The following is a 14,863-nucleotide window of genomic DNA, read 5'->3' on the forward strand; positions in this document are numbered from 1 at the left end:
GCATCTGGGACTTTCTAGTAGCTACTTCCAATTCCCCAACCTCACTGCTACATTCCTCCATTCAAATTCCTGACCCTTTGTACTTCTTTCCCTTCTCTTCCCACATCTAAATCTGTCCGTGTTTTTCCTCCCCTTCCTGTCTCCCTCCCAGATCCCTCACTCCCTCTACCTCCTGCGATTATTTTCTTCCCCCCTCAGAGTAGGACTGAACCATTCACACTTTGGTCTTCCTTCTTCTTGGGTTTGAAATGGTCTTGGAGTTGTACTGCGGGTATTCTGAGCATTTTTGGCTAATGTCCACTTTTCAGTGAGTGCATACCATGAGTGTTCTTTTCAAATTCTATGAATTTGTCTGCAATTTCATGAAGTCATTGTTTTTAATAGCTGAGTAAGTACTTCATTGTGTAAATGTACCACATTTTATCCATTCCTCTGTTGAAGGACGTTTAGGTCCTTTCCAGCTTCTGGCTATTATAAATAAGGCTGCTATAAACATACTGCAGCATGGGTCCTTGTTTTATATTTGAGCATAATTTGGGTATATGCCCAGAAGTGGTATAGGTAGGTCTTCAGGTAGTACTATGTCCAGTTTTCTGAAGAACCTCCAGACTGATTTCCAGAGTGGTTTTACCAGCTTGCAATCCCACCAGCAATGGAGGAGTGTTCCTCTTTTTCCACATCCTCGCCAGCAACTGCTGTCACCTGAGTTTTTTATCTTAGCCATCCTGACTGGTGTGAGATGAAATCTCAGGGTTGTTTAGATCTGCATTTCCCTGATGACTAAGGATGTTGAACATTTCTTTAAGTGCTTCTCAGCCATTTGAGTTTCCTCAGTTGAGAATTCTCTGTTTAGCTCTGTGGGCCATTTTTAATAGGTTTATTTGGTTCTCTGGAGGCTAAATTCTTGATTTCTTTGCATAGTTTAGATATTAGCCCTCTATCTGATATAGAGTTGGTAAAGATATTTCCCTCATCTGTGTGTTGCTGTATTTTTTTCTATTGATGTGTACTTTGCCTTACAAAAGCTTTTCAATTTTATGAGGTCCCATTTGTCAATTATTGCTCTTAGAGCATGAGCCATTGGTGTTCTTTTCAGGAAATCTCCCCCCTCCCTGTGCCAATGTGTTCAAGTCATTTCTCAAGCACCAGGTAAGAGAATCTTCCACAGCTTAGTTCAGAGTCTTATTAAAATTACCATATGTCTTCATCACCTTAAATTTCATCCAGATGAATTTTGTACTAACTACATAAATTACCGCATTCCACAGTAAACAGAAATAAGGTAAGAATATGAGCATGTGTTTAAATGGATAAAATTTATGAAAAAACATATTCAAAATAACAAATAGAAAAAATTTTCTTTACTTATGTAATTTTAGTTTTTCTTGAAAATTGGATTCCTATCTCATGCCATATATCCTGATTAATTTCCTTTCCCTTTATTTTTCCTGGTTCCTCCTAACTTCCCTTCCCCTCTGTCTTTCTCTCTCTAATTAGAAAAGACTACTCTAAGAGATTATAAACCAAACATGATAATGTATAATATAAGATAAAACAAAACCCATCACATCAAAGCTAGTCAAGGCAATCCAACAAAAGGAAAAAAGCCCCAAGAGCATGCAAAATAATCAGAAACCAACTCACTCAGAATTCTCATTAATATTCTATAGTATATATATATATATATATATATATATACTAATATATATGATCACTATATTAGATATGTAGAGGCACTGGTAAAGACCCTGTAGGCCCTGTGCTTACTGCATTTGACTCCTTGAGTTCATATGAATCTTGCTTAGTTGATTCAGAGACGTTTGATCTCTGGTGTCCTTGACCCATCCTGGTTTTCACACCTTTTCTGCTATTGCTTGTAAGAACCCTAACAACAAAACAAAAATAATATATTTTGAAATAAAACAAAGTATGTGAAAACTTTAAGAAATGTTCAAAGTCCTTCCTGGCCCCAGGAAATTTAGACATCTGGTCGGGTGTGTGGGGCAGGGACGTCCTTGTAGTAACTGTGTGGTTGGGAGGAGGTATGGGATGTAGAACAGTTGGGGGTTGATGGGGAGGGGAATAAAATCTGGAGTGTAAAAATAATTAAATAAGTAAATAAAAATAAATGTCAGGAAACCACAGTGAAAAAAGAAAACCCTTATGGGCTCTGACAGTCATAATCTTAGTTCTCTTCTCACAGCATCCTTCTTTCCTCCTTTCTTTGATAATAGCACTGGTTTCTCATCATTGTTCAGCCTTCATGGAACATGAGAGAACGTGTGAGCCAGGCTAGGACAAGAAGTTTCTCTCCCTCTCAGAAGCTGGCTCTTGAAGCAGATATACAATGAGAGAAAAGTGCTTGGGAACAATGGAGAAGCACCCGCTGGCCTTCATTTCTGGTTTCCTTCATCTGGGAGATGCCTTCAACATGGACCTTCTATATCCAGATGACGCACCCTGGAGTCTGCACCCTGCCCCACCCCCCTATTTAAGTTGTTTAAATGTTGCTGAATTGCCATAACCGCAAACCAGAGATATAACCATCAATCAACATACTTGCAGACAATCGTTCTAAGCCTTTTGTCTAAGGTCAAGTATAGTAACACACTTAAGGAATGTTCTGGGCTTATTCCCATGTGGAGGGGGTAAGAGGAAGGGAGGGGGAAGGGAAAAAAGGGGAGAGAGGAAGAGAGAGGAGGAGGGGGAGGGAGAGAGGGGCAGAGGGAGAAGGAGGCAGAGAGAGAGAGGGAGGGAGGGAGGAGAGAGAGAGAGAGAGAGAGAGAGAGAGAGAGAGAGAGAGAGAGAGAGAGAGAGAGAGAGAGAGACTCCATGCAGGAAAAAGGAAAAGGAAGGTTTGGGTTATTTGGATGTGGGTAGCAGGTGAGACAGGCTTTCTCTGTGTAACCTTGGCTGTTTTAGAACTAGGTATGTAGTCCAGGCTGCCCTCAAACTCAGAAATCTGACTGCCTCTGACTCCCAAGTGCTGGTATTAAAGGTACAAACCACCACTGCCCAACCAGACAGGTATGTTTTATAGAGATACTTTTTTTTCTAAAAAGAGATGGAACTGTATAAATAAGTTAATAAAACTTTTTTGTTGAATAAAAAAGATGTTTATTTATTTATTTTTATATGTTATAATTTGCTTTATCTTCCTATAGTAAGCAACATAACAGAAGCATCTTAGAAAGCAGAGGTCTTATTTCAATTTATAATGTTCAACTCACACTCCATCACTGAGGAAAGTCAGGGCAGGAACTCAAGCAGGAACCTGGAGGCAAGAAATAAAACAGAGACTTAGCTTGGATGCTGCCTACTAGTTTGTTCCCTGCGGTTTTAAAATATTCCTTTCTTATACAATATTGGAGCACAAGCCAGGGGAAAGGCAGGTTCCAGAGTGGACCCTCACTTACCAATCATTGTTCAAGAGAACGCCTCACAGACTTGCCTCCAAGCTAAAACGATAGTAGTATTTTCTCCATTTAGAGTTTCCTTGCCTAGAGGACCTGAGTCTTTACAAAGTTGAAATAACTTGTAAAATTATTTTATTTTTAACTCATTTATTCATTATTTACAGAAAGAACCGCTATAGCCCAGGAATTGCCTCAAACTCATAACTCTCTTTCTCTAAATTACAGGGATTATTTATCGATGTATGACATTATGAATAATTCCAAAGGTATTTAACGTTTTTGATCCTCATAAATAAAATACAAAAGTGGATAAACCATGGCTTAGTCAAGGGTACAAATACTTGATTGGCAATTTGAAGATGATATATTTCCTGAAATTTATCTAGGTAGTCAGCATAGCTCAAATCAACCCCACCGATTCTAAAATGTACTTGGGTGTCATGGCTCAGTTTAGGGGTAGGAGGAGAAGGAGAGGGGTGGCTATCATGGGGCGGCATTTTGATGACTGTTGTACAAATTTTTAACAGTGTAATACACTCCATTCAGTACTCAAAGTGTGAAATTCTTTATTGCTTCTCATTTTTATTTTCTATTTATATGCTTTAGGTCATAGATGAGAGGAACTTTAGACCCAGATTAATGATCTCCTTGTGGATCGTCCATGCTAATGGGAGCACTGCCTGAATTCGTTGTAGACATACTGATCATCTGAAGTTCAAAAGGAATTCTGCATCTTGTGATTTACAGGTCATTCTTTCCACAGCAATTATTTCCCATGGTTATTTACTTTGCGGGTGATGATAGTCTAAAAAAGAAAGGTGTTTGGTGATAATTCAAAAATCTTTTCAGTTAAGTTTACGTACAGAGTGAAATGACTTGCTGGTATCATGTGTGTTTTGTAAAATACAAATAGAAAACAAGCATTTTTTTAAATTTAGTTATTCCATATGTTCATTTAAATTTAAACTAACAACGTACAACCATATCTTCAAATGTTATAAATGCTTTTACAGAATCTTTGACATATTTCGAAATATTTTCAACAAACAAAAAATTCAATGACTAAAATCATAAATAAACCTTGTGATTATTCTGAATTCTTAACATAACTTTAAGCATTGTGTACAGACATTTCAGAAAGTTTCTTCCATAATTAATTCCTACCTTTTTCCTTTCCATTTTAAATTATTTTACTGTTATTTTTTTTCACTTTACAACCTGCTTACTGCTCCCCTCCCGGTCACCCCTTCTCATAATCTTCCCCTCACCTCACCTCTCCTTCTCCTCTAAGCAGATAAGGCCCCCACTTAGGTACTTGCCCACACTGGCAGTTCAAGTCTCTGCTAGGTACTTCCTCTCCCATTGTGGCCAGACAAGGCAGCCCAGCTAAAGGAAAATATCTTACATACAGGGAACAGTTTTTGGGATGGGCCCTGTTCCAGTTGTCCGGGACCCAGATGAAGACCAAGCTGCACAACTGCTAAAAGAGAAGTCTGAGTCCAGCCCATGGATGTTCTTTGGTTGGTGGTTCAGACTGTGAGAGCCCCAAGGACCCAGGTTAATTGACTCTGCTGATCTTTATGTGGAGTTTTTATCCCCTTCAGGACCCACAGTCCTTTTGCCTATTCTTCCGTAAGAGTGCCTAAGCTCCAGCTACTGTTTGGCTGTGGGTATCTATATCTGTCTGAGTCAGCTGCTGCATGGAGCGTCTCAGAGGAGACATTGCTCCCGTCTGCAAGCATAAAAGAATAACAGTAATAGTGTTGGAGATTGGTGCTTGCCCATATGAGTGCTCTAATGTTGGGCTGGTTATTGCTTGGCCATTCTCTCAGTCTTTGTTCCATCTCTGTGACTGCATTTCTTGCAGACATAATTTTTGGGTTAAACGTTTTAGGGGTGGGTTGGTTTTATGGTAGGGCTCCTGCCTGGCTACAGGAGGTGGCCTCTTCAAGTTTCATATTCCCAATGAAGTGAGTCATAGTTAAGATCACTCTTATTGGTACTTGGGTACCTCCCTTATCCCAGGTCTCTGTCGTGTCCTGCAGATGCCCCGACATCCTCACCCCTGACAGTGACAGATTTTCATTCATTTTCATTCCCATCTAGCCATCTGTCCTGTCCTTCCTCACACTTGATCCTGAACACCCCCTCCCCGTTTCCTCCCCATTCCCTTCCTTCCTAGATCCCTCTCTCCATCTCCCTCTTATGACAATTTTATTCCTCTTTCTATATTAGATTCAAGCTTTCTCGCTTAGGTCTTCCTTCTTTTTAGCAAATTTGGGTCTGTGGAGTGTAATATAGTACCTGTATTTTATGACTAAGTTCCATTTATACATACCCATTGGAACTGGGTTACCTCACTTGGGACGATATTTTCAAGTTTCATCAATTTGCTTGAAACAGCAAAGCTTCCTTAAGGCAAAGGACACTGTCAATAGAAAAATCAACAACCTACAGATTGGAAAAGGACCTTCACCAATCCTGAATCTGATAGAAAGCTAATACCCAATATTTCCATGATACTCAAGAAGGTAGACACTAGCAATCCAATTAATTCAGTTTAAAGACGGAGAACAGAGCTAAACAGTGAATTCTCAACAGAGGAATTTCCAATGGTGAAGAGGCACTTAAAGAAATATTCAGAGTCCTTGCTCATCGGGGAAATGCAAATCAAAACATTTCTGAGGTGTCATCTGAAACCGATCAGAATGGCTAGGATCAACATCTCACAGACAACACGTGCTGGTAAGGATGTGAAGCAGGGGCACACTTCTTCATTGCTGGTAAGAATATGAACTTGTATGACCACTTTGGAAAGCAATTTGGCAGTTTCTCAGAAAATTGGGAATAGCTCATGACTCAACTACACTACTCATGGGCATGCACCAAAAGATGCTCCAACATCCCACAAAGACACTTGCTCCACTATGCACATAGCAGCTTTATTTGTAATAGCCTGAAACTGGAAACAAACTAGTTTTTTCTCAACTGAAGAGTGGATAAAGAAAATATTATACATCTACAAAATGGACTACTATTCATCAAAGACATCGCGAATTAAAACCAAAGACATCATGAATTCGTAACTTAATCCCCACCAAAACCCATAGTTCATGTCTTCTTGTCTTGAAAATCTTTATATAAGTTATTCAAGCCATTTGGCTATGTGCAAGTGTTCCTTCCCTTTGTGAACTACTGTCATCAGTTTAGGTCCTTCTTGAATGAAACACAGATATTCACCCAAACTGCCACCCTTCTCAGTGGTGGCTCCAGTGACAGAGTTTGTTTTTGGCTGCTACAGTTTAATTCTCAAATGTTAGCTATTTTATTTTTTTGTATATATGTGTATTCAATGTGATGAGGAAAAACATGAACATGCCACAGCATGTGTGTAAAAGTCAGAGAACTACTTCAGGACACCATTCTATTCTTCCACTGGGTATTCTGGGAAATGAACTAAGGTCATCAAGTTTCTGTGCAAAAAGCTTTCTCAATGGACCTGTTTGCTTACTTGCTTGTTTGCTTTGTTCTTTCTTCCTTCTTTCCTTCCTTCTTTCCTTCTTTCCTTCCTTCCTTCCTTCCATCCATCCTTCCTTCCTTCCCTCATTTCTTCCTTCCTTGCTCCTGTTCTTCCTGCTTGTTTTCTTTCTTTCTTTCTTCCTTTCTTTCTTTCTTTCTTTCTTTTTTTCTTTCTTTTCTTTTTTTTATTTATTGAGACAGAATCTCATTCTATAGTCCAGGCTGGCTTTGAATTTATCATACTCTGAAGTCCTGAGTGGTCTCTAATTCATGGTTGTACTCTGGACTTTAGTTAGGATTATAGGTGTGAGCTTCATTAGACTACTACATGTTCAATACTCTGGTCTTTGCAACATTCCAATGAGTGCTTCTTCCACAAAACCTATTCACTTTTAGGATCCATCATCAGATCACTCAGTGATCACTAGCTGATTCTTCTCTCTTATTTTGCTCATCTTCTCTTGGAATTTCCTCTTTTGCCAGTTCTGTGTTTAGTGTTAATTTATTTGATGTGTTGTATATCTCACTTCTCAAAATTCAAATATTAATTTGGGTCAAGATCTTGATTTGATTCCTGAACCTCTGGATATGCATTTCTCTCTGTGTTTGTCTCTCTCTGTCTCTCTCTCCTCTCTCTTCTCTCTTCAATCTCACCTCTCCTCTCTAATACCCTCTCTTTCCTCCCCTCTCTCCCCTTCCCCTAAATTAAATTCAAGTAATCACATGACGTATTTGCATTCAGTTATAGTAAGCATCTCATCCTCCTGTAGTATTTTTAAAGGAAACTCCAGTGTATCTGTATTTTCTACAAAACACACCAGTAAACTAGCTTTAGTGCCTCTCACAAAATGAACTGCTGGGATATTTAAGTTCTTAAATAAATTCTGGTTTCTCAGCAGGGCACAAAAATGTATGCCTCAGCTATGTTCTGTAGATCAAGTATTAAATAAAACCCATTTGAGATGGCAGCTTGCAACAAAGTACAAACAAAGTGGAACGAACCTTTCAGTCATGTAAACTCCCATGCAGTTACCTCTTGAGCAAATGTTTGGGCAAAGGAGAGGTTTGTTCCATTTGAAGGAATTGGCCTACTGCCCGAGCTAGCAGAGCAAGTCACAAAGGAATTGAATGCTGCCTCTGGCTGACATATCAAAGCATTAAATGAAAAAGAGAAACAGCTTAATCAACCTTAGCTGAACCTTTCTCCAGACACTGAAATAATTCATCTATTAACTGTGCCATCTAACACCTAAGTATATTTCCTGAGAGAAAGCTATGCGTCATGGGTAGTGGCCAAGTGCTGAATTATGGATGAAAGAGAGTTGACAGGTGTGTTCGTCAGATTTCCATCACTATAACAAAATGCCTTAGGTAATCAATTTATAAAAAGAATGAGGTTTATTTTGACTATAATTTTTGAGAGTCTACTCAAGTACTGTAATCAGTTACCCCCCCCCCATTTCATTGAGCCCATTGTGCTCCCTGAAAGTTATATCATTATCCAATAATATCAGTCTGGTGACATTGGAATTTAGGTGTAATTCAAAATCCACACTATAGCAGTATGAAATCATAAGTGATTACACTAAGAAATCATAAGCATGCTCCTTATAGTCTTCTATCATAGGGTTTCAGTCCAGTCATTTTTACATGCATTATGCAGTTCTGGACCCAAACAGATCTGAGGTTCACCCTAAATGCCTCTTCCCTCCAGCATGGCTTCTGTGCTTTTAACATTGTTTCTCATCTATACCGGCTTTCATCTTTACGTAGGAGAAGACCTAACAGGAGAGATGAGAACCACTGGGCATATTAAATAACGGGGTCTGAAGTTAACACATGTCTTGAATCATCTTTTTTTTTTATTGTAAGTCTGAAGGAATAAAATGGCAATCAAATTAAAAGTTTTCACCAAGGCAGTTGTCAGCCTCAATGGAAATGCTGCAGGGTAATTCTTTAAGTCAGTTATAATCAGACTCAAACTCAGAACTCCTTGAATTCCAATGTTATACCACTGATTTTTTTTCATATATTTCTTTTGTTCTATTAATTCTAGCTTTACCTGATGCCAGGTCCCACTGGATAAAGATATTGTTACTGTGAATGTTACCTAGTATGAAGAGACAATAGAGAAGTAGGTTTAAAATACAAGGAAAAAAAGGTTCCAGAAAGGTTAAATCTCTTCCAACTTACACAAGTAGGTCTGGAGTGCTTAGAATTCTTAGCTGCTTGTGACGGAGGATGGAGCAGGGGGAACAGCTTCTGCTGTGTGTGTGTGTGTGTGTGTGTGTGTGTGTGTGTGTGTGTGTGTGTGAATGTGCAATTAGAAATGTGTATATATGGGTGAGCAGAATAATATAGATGTTAAAGGTCAACCTTTGGTATCATTTTAAAAGAGAGGTCCAGCTCATTCATTTTATAAATTGATGAGGTTTCTTTTGGAGATGCTGGCCTTGATGATTAAGTCAAGCTGTCTGACACATAGTCCAGAGCTCCACATATACTTTCCTCTCCAAGGCCAGTTCACAAGGATGTGCTACCAAGCACAGCTTCTATAGAGATGTGGAAGATTGAACTTCTAATATGTTTTGTGTCAAACACTTTACTGAGTAAGCTACATCTCCACTCCAGTTTTCTTTTTAAAAGAAAATTCTTTGTGTTAAAAAGGGAAACATCACTCCCCTTATGCCCTTTTTTCAATATTCTTTTGGGCATATTCTTTGTTGTAGGTGATGTAACAAATTACCTCAGTCATAGCACCTTTAAAAAGGCACTAAAGCTTTTATAGTTTGGGAGGTAAGAAGTCTAGGAACATTTTCACTGTGGCCGGGGAAAACAAAACTCTTTGCCTGTTGTAGCTTTAAAATTGTCTTCGTTGGCTTGTGCTTCTTCTTAGTCTTCTACATCAAGATCCACAGGGTGTCATAGCTTTAGTTCTACATTCCCTTTGTTATCTGCCATCAAAAAATTCTCTGTGGCATTTTTTATCTTTATTCAATTGACTTCATTGTGTTAAATTCTGGAAATATGAGCTATAGCATCTTAACATATTTTATGCGCTCAGTGGAGTAGTATTGATTCCAGTTACTGTTTACAGAGTGTTTGAATACCTTGCACATCTTCAGTGACTGAAGTATTACTACATGTTAGTTAGTAACTCGTTTGTCTTACACGTGAGTCTCTGGAAAACATCATTCACTGTTTGAGTCTATAAATTTAACTATTATAAATACCTTACAGTATTTACTGTGGCTGTCCTGCTTCATTTATATCTATATATTTCTGAATTTTTCACACTATTGATGAATTATATATGTATACAACTGTGTGTCATATTTTCTTTATCTTTCCCTCTGCCCATGCATGTCCTAGTTTATCTTCTAGATTTGGATTTCAATTTTTTTTACTAGATACCCAGAATCAGAATCCTAGATTATAAGGTGTTTCTCTTCTTTCTTTCTTGTATGGAAACTTCACAGCATTTTCAATAGTAAAAAGAATGTTTTGCCTTCTTATCCAGAGTATATAAGGATTACAAATTCTCTGCACCCTCTCAAACACTTGGCTCTCGTGTGTGTGTGTGTGTGTGTGTGTGTGTGTGTGTGTGTATGTGTGTGTGTGAGAGTGTGTGTGTGTGTGTGTGTGTGTGTGTGTGTGTTTTGTTCTGCCTCGGGGCTTTGACAATAGAGATGTGTCTGATATCTTTGTGCATCATATGTATTTTTATGATGCATTGATTACAATCAATTTGATGTCATCAGCTTTGTTCTTATGACTAAGATAAACTTAAACACTTGTGTTCTTTTGTAGATCAATATGAATTTTAAAACATATTTTGTTCATTGATAAAACAGTCTTTATAGGAATTTTATTTGAATTCCATTCAGTTTGTATATTATGTTACCAAGTCTGGGTATTTGAATAATATTAAGCCTTCTAGTTGGTGAACACAAAGTAATCTTCCATTATCCTTTTATTTCTCTGATTAATATTTTTAATTTTTAGTATAAAATTAATTAACCCAGTGTGATGGTTATTTTTAGTTATCAACTTGGTTACACCTGGAATTAACTAAAAGACAAGTGCCTGGGTATTATTATAAGAGATTATTTTTTCTTGATTGAATCATTTAAGTGGGAAGACTTATTCTAAATCTGGATCTTCTAAGGTAAAAAGATCCCCCATAAATCTGGGTTATACATTCTAGTGGGAGCCTACATAACGAAAATAGAAAAAGGAAGCATTTGCACTGTGCATGCTTGCCTTCGCTTCATAAATGGCCATTTATTCTTTCTTCATTTGTATTAAAACCTCCTCATTTGGGATTTTGTCATATATATATTTCACTGCCTAAGCATAACTGCCCTGAAACTTGTTCTGTAGACCAGTCTGGCCTTGAACTCATAGATTACCAGCCTCTGCCTCTGAATGCTGGGATAAAAGATGGTGCAGCACAATAGTGGCTCAGATTTTCTTTGATTCCTTTTCACAATGTGGCAGATTAGCTAGGTGGGATCCTGCTCTGAGACAACACTCTCTTTATTCCATTTAACATCAGACTTTTCTATAATCTGTTAATTTCCTTGGACACAGGACTCAGCTCCACTCTGTGGCTTGGTGCCCCCTTTTCTCCTCAAATTGTACATGTCCTTGTACATAATTCCTTTCTAGTTATATCTCATTTTCAAGTTTGAGTGAAATAAGGAAAGTAAAGTCTCTTTACATTTAATATTTAAAACTATTTTAAATAAATTTTTAAATAAATTATAACTATCTTTTAAGTCTAACAGAAATTGGTACACTATAGAGAATATATGTATATAGTATTTAAAAGGGTTGAGCCACATAGATTACAAAGGAGAAGAAATATTTTAAAGAAAAAGCTCAGCTTGCATAAACATTGACACTAATAACCACATGACACAGTCCACACTAAACTGTTTGGAAATCTCTGAAATTAATTAAAGAAATCTTCAATTTAGCCTCAGGCAGATTTCAAGGGCAGAAACAATGTTCTTCACCAAAATATCACAAGATATAAATATACCATATATATCCTAGGCCTAGGTCATATATTTAAAATCTTCTGCTCTGAAAATTATTGAGCCAGGTCCCCACAATTCATATCACTTTCATCACACTGTATTCCATTCTTGCATTTGTGATAATCAAATTATGATTATTTCCCAAGTGACTGGATTGAAGTGGAAAAGCAGACTAAAGAAGAGTCACATGGATGCTTTGCTGTGCTGTTTTATTAGAAAATGTGATTTATCCATCCAGGCCATTTGGAGGATAATTCCTTTCCAGTTATATCTCATTTTCAAGTTTGAGTGAAATAAGGAAAGTAAAGTCTCTTTACATTTAATATTTAAAACTATTTTTAAATATATTTTTAAATAAATGTATAACTATCTTTTAAGTCTAACAAAAATTGGTACACTATAGAGAATATATGTATATAGTATTTAAAAGAATTGAACCACATAGATTTCTATACAAAGGAGAAGAACTATTTTAAAGAAAAAGAAATAACAACAGTCATTAGTCTTTACAAATTATTATAATATGCATCATAAATATCCACTTTTCACCATAAAAAGGAAAGAAGTTATGGACTGAATTGTGCCCCCTCACAATGTTAAAATCCCAACTACAAGTGTCTTGTTTACTATATTTGAAGGTAAGGTTTTGAAATTCTAATTAAATTTAAATTAATTTAATTAATTTGAAATTCTAATTAAATTTAAACCAACATAGGATCCAATTCTGTGGCTGATGCTCTCATACAAAGAAGAAGTGGGAGCTGGACAGATCTCTCAGCTGTTAAGAGCTCTTGCTGTCCTTCCAGAGGACCCAAGTTCTTTCTAACCCTTGTATCAAGCTACTCAACTGTATGCAACTCCAGCTTCAGGGGATCAGATCCCATTTTCTGGCTACTGTAGGTAGGGAACACACCAGGCATATACATGCATAGTTATACATAATTTAGAATTAGAGAAGAAGGTATTTGCAAACATGCATACAAAAAGGAAAGACAATGTGAAGACACAGACAAAACTGCTGCCAAAAATGCAAGGCAAAAGTATCAAAAGAAACCATTCTCCCACCACTAACCTCAGAGTTCTAAGCTTCAGATTGAAAAATCTTAACTCTTCCATAACCTTCCCAATATAATTTGATACCAATTATGTAGCTTGAGCTGATATTTTTCAATGGAATAACTACAGTTTATTTATAATGTAGCTGATTAAGAATCCATCTAAGCCTTAATAATGTATGACTCTGTACCAGTAGCTATTGGTACAATGTAATATTGCTTAAAAACAAGACTTTCCTACAATAACTGTCCTTTGAGTTGCTCCAATCAGCATCTGACTAAAACAATTGTAGAGGCCCAAAGGCAAACATTAGTTGGATCTCAGGAGCCTTATCAAAGAATTGGAGAAGGATTGAAAGGACTCCAGGGGAACTAACTAACAGTTAACTAACCAGGACCCTCTGGGCTCCCAGAGTCTGAACCACAAAACAAAGAGCATGTAAGGACTGTAGGCTTTCATCCAGGCTCTGCATATATGTAGCAGATGTGCAGCTTGCTCTTCATGTAGGTACCCCAACAGCTGGAGTTGGGGTGGTCCCTAAATCTGGTGCCTATACATAGGATATGTTTTTCTAGCTGGGCTTCCTTGCCTGGCCTCAGTGGGAGAGGATAGAGCTAGCCTCAGAGAGACTTGTTGTGCCTGGGTGTGAAGATACTCCAGGGTAGGATGGGCTCCCCCTTCCCATAAAAGAATGAGAGAGGGTGAGGGACTTGTGAGGGGGTACAAGAAGGAGGGAGGGCTTCAATCAACATGTAAAGTAAATAAGTAAATTAATTAATGGGAAAACAAAAAGAACAACAAACAAACAAACAAAACAAGGTTCCTGGCTGTTGAGGTGTTCAGGGAATCATTTCATGAGGCCACAGAGTTCTGGATGAAAGCCAAATCCACCTACTTGATTTGATGGTTGAATCCTTATTCTGTCATTCTATTGGGATTATTCTACACTGTCTTGTTCTTGTCAGTAATGAATACTTTCATATCATTAGTGGTAGCAAAAATTGAGCTGAGGAGTTAGAAGATGGAACCAGTGTGTTGGTCATTATTGTGAGTAGAAGATGTTGGAGATGTTTTAGTAACAGTTCCAAATTGCATGCTCTTTCATTTAAGGGGAATTAAAGAGTGGCATGAGGTTCATTTTTCAAAACACATATCAACATTAGCTACAGTGTTAGATATTAATGTTTTCCTCTGCTCTCTATGTACATCATGTGCATAGGATAAAGGAACTTAAAAGTTTCAGACTAACCTAGGATTTGGTACCAGCTCAAATACTTCAGGTTCAATCTCCATATTGAGTATAGTAAATTACGAAGGTTAAAATTGCTAGGAGATACAAAATATATCCCCCATGTTTGTAAATATGAATTTCTACTTACAGCTTTTGGAAAGCATTATGTTTCATACTTTCTATGTTTTTTATTTTAGAATTTTTCATCTGCATTTGTCCAACTCCTTTCTTCTCTCAAGATCAACTCTAAGAGGTATGTAATTAATCATGCCAGCAGTGGTTTTTTGTTTGTTTGTTTGTTTAATTGGAGCTGGTTAATATCATGTTTATTCTTTAGTGAAAATAAAAAAATTCTTAAACTTGGATTTTGAATATTTTACCTAAAGTTCATTTTAAAATATTTAAATAAAAGAAAAAAGAATAAATTTAGTTCAAATGTTTTGCAGCACACTGAGGTTGTAGCTCTGTGTTTGCATGAGGTTAGCATATGAAAGCTGCAGGTTAGATTCTTGTAAAAACCAATACAAAATAAAAATAATGTGCAAATTATCGTTAGGATAATATTATGTAAAGACCCTGCAATGACTCAGAGGTGT

Source organism: Rattus norvegicus, chromosome 4 (assembly GCF_021556685.1).
Source record: "Rattus norvegicus strain SHRSP/BbbUtx chromosome 4, alternate assembly SHRSP_T2T, whole genome shotgun sequence".
Taxonomy (NCBI): Eukaryota; Metazoa; Chordata; class Mammalia; order Rodentia; family Muridae; genus Rattus; species Rattus norvegicus.